Source organism: Tachyglossus aculeatus, chromosome 2, assembly GCF_015852505.1.
Source record: "Tachyglossus aculeatus isolate mTacAcu1 chromosome 2, mTacAcu1.pri, whole genome shotgun sequence".
NCBI classification, from domain to species: Eukaryota; Metazoa; Chordata; class Mammalia; order Monotremata; family Tachyglossidae; genus Tachyglossus; species Tachyglossus aculeatus.
This window is the reverse complement of record NC_052067.1, coordinates 103,928,894-103,931,766: the sequence shown is the minus strand read 5'-3', so window position 1 is coordinate 103,931,766 and position 2,873 is coordinate 103,928,894. Positions and strand designations below refer to the sequence as shown.

The 2,873-nt window shown below is 42.8% G+C and overlaps 1 non-coding gene across 1 annotated transcript; it reads right to left on the bottom strand.

The window, feature by feature from the left end:
- Positions 1-1,183: 1,183 nt before the first annotated feature.
- On the bottom strand, positions 1,184-1,321 carry LOC119924870. The gene has a single exon (XR_005449552.1). It is a non-coding gene; the product is annotated as a small nucleolar RNA SNORA7 (small nucleolar RNA).
- Positions 1,322-2,873: the final 1,552 nt, after the last annotated feature.

Below are 2,873 nucleotides of genomic sequence, written 5' to 3'. Positions count from 1 at the left end.
AAGCGCTTAGTACAGTTCTTTTAGACTGTGAGCCCGTTGTGGGCAGGGATTGTCTCTCTTTGTTGCTGAACTGTACTTTCCAAGGTCTTAGTACAGTGCCCTGTACCCAGTAAGCACTCAGTAAATATGATTGAATGAATGAGTGAATGCTGTGCACACAGCAAGTGCTCAATAAATACCACTGATCGATTGATTGACTGGTGGATTGTTGGAAAGCGCAGCCACAGTGTCAGCATGGCCGAGGAGTCCCTTCCTGCCACTCTAGTCAAGGAGAAGAAACAAAACCTCTGCCAGACACTGTGGACAATAAATGCGACAGTGCTACAAGGGGCAGGGAGAAGAGGAAAGAGTTGTTAGTCATATGAAAGATCTATTAGCTACACACTCACCAATTAAAACACTTACTGCTAATCAATCAATCAATCAATGGTATTTACGGACCGCTTACTAAGTGCAGGGCACTTGGGAGAGTACATTGCAACAGAATTAGAAGACGGTTTTCTCTTGGAACCCAAAGCACAGCTACAGATTTGTATATTTTTAAAAGAGGAAAGTTCCAGAGAAACTGAAAGCATTGCTATAATGAACACAGGGAGCAGAGTGTGAGTGGGTTTCCTAGGTACATCAAACAGTCGGCATGGTGTAGTAGATAAATCATGACCCTGGGAATCAGATGATCATGGGTTCTAATCCCTGCTCCACCACTTTCGTTCTGCGTGACCTTGGGCAAGTCACTTCACTTCCGTGCCTCAGTTACCTGATCTGAAAAATGAGGATTGAGAATGTGAGCCCCACATGGGACGGGGACCTTGTCCAACCTGATTTCCTTATATCCACCCCAGCGCTCAGTACAGTGACACATAGTAAATGCTTAACAAATACCATAATTATTTATTAGTAATAGTAATTATTATTATGGTATTTCTTAAACACTGTGTGTTTATGCAGAGCACTGTACTTGTCGTGTCTTATGCCACTGAGTTGTCTCCGACCCATAGCGACACCATGGACACACCTCTCCCAGAACGCCCCATCTCCATCTGCAATCATTCTGGTAGTGGATCCATAGAGTTTTCTTGGTAAAAATACAGAAGTGGTTTATACCATTGCCTCCTTCCATGCAGTCAACCTGAGTCTCCGCCCTCGACTCTCTCCCAAGCTGCTGAAGCCCAGCACTGGTGAGTTTTGTAACAGATTGCCTTCCACTCACTAGCCATCGCCCAAGCTAGGAATGGAATGGGTAGGCCTCTGTTTGACTCTCCCTCCCATAGTCGAGACTGGTAGAGTACTGGAAACTCTCTCGGTGCGACCCTGAGAGGGAAGAGCGCTGTACAGTCCATTGTGAATTCACATGAAGATGTTACATGGTGTCTAATAAAGCATGCAGGGTCTTAGACTGAGTTCCAGTGAAGAAACACAGCGAGAGCTATTATTTCTAGCTAAGCTGGTTTTGTCCCTAGGGCTCTGTAGGTAAGACCAAGGAAGCCATGATGGGCAGCAGGGGTCAAGGACTAAGTGGAAGGAGACTGTGAGCCCATAAGGGATCTGATTATTTTGTATCTACCCTAGCACTTAGTAGAGTGCATGAAACATAGTAAGTGCTTAACAATTGTCATTGTTTTATTATTATTATTATTATTATTATTATTATTAGTAGTAGTAGTAGTAGTAGTAGTAGTAGTAGTAGTAGTCATGGTTCAGCCTGGTAGGTTTGATTGGGGTATACCTCCCAAACACCCATGTGAAGAAAACCTCCAGTGTTTTCCTGTCAAAATACGTCCGCAGAATTCCTACTAGATTGGGCAATCCATACTGCCAACTGTACAGTAGGAATTTATCAGCCTTTAAAACCCCAGAAAAAAATGAGCAATGCCTAGTCTATGGTAGAGGACTGAAAACATCATTCAGTAGCCGCATCCAGCAGCCTGGGGTTTACAGCGTGGCTCAGAAGCAGCAGGACTCAGTGGAAAAGAGCAGGGACTTTGGAGTCAGAGGTCACGGGTTCAAATCCCCGGTCCGCCAATTGTCAGCTGTGTGACTTGGGGCAAGTCCCTTAACTTCTCTGTGCTTCAATTCCCTCATCTGTAAAATGGGGATTAAGACTGTGAGCCCCCCATGGAACAACCTGATCACCTTGTAACCTCCCCAGTGCTTATAACAGGGCTTTGCACACAGTAAGTGCTTAATAAATGCCATCATTATTATTATTACACCCTAATTTTCAGTCATTTCACCCAGAAGCAAATTGACTTTCTTATTCAATTATAAATGACTAAATTAGGGATTCGTTAATCAAAAGTTCTGATCACACCTTTTACTTCTGGAAGCACCTTTCATGTAGAGTTTTCAGCGCACTTCATAAACATACTCTGGTCATGTGGTCAAGGACTTTTCATCAGGGACCAAACTGGGAGCAAAATCCACATTTCCTCACTTTTAAGTAAGTGCATGGCTCCCTAAACCATTCAGGTGTTCCATGACCATTTCACTGAAAGCTTCAACTTCCAATTGCACAGGGAAAAGATCCATTTCAGCCTTTCGTGTGGTAATGGCTGAGGTAGCTTATTGAAGCTGATTAACTGTTGTATGTTCTGAGATTAAAAGGAATTTTAAAAGACATTTTATTGGGAGGATTCTTGATTTAAAGAGGTACTTCAGGAAGTAATCAACTGTTTTACTGTCGGGTTGAGATAATAGCTATTTCCCTGCCAGTATAAACTCATATAATATCTATATCAAGCATAACCATGGAAAGGATAGAGCATTTTAGAACAAACTGACTGGAAAGGAGCTTTTGAAATTGCATAATCTATACAACTAAGTGCCCATGAGACTGATAGGTCAAAAGAAATCCAAATATAAGAGAGACGAGC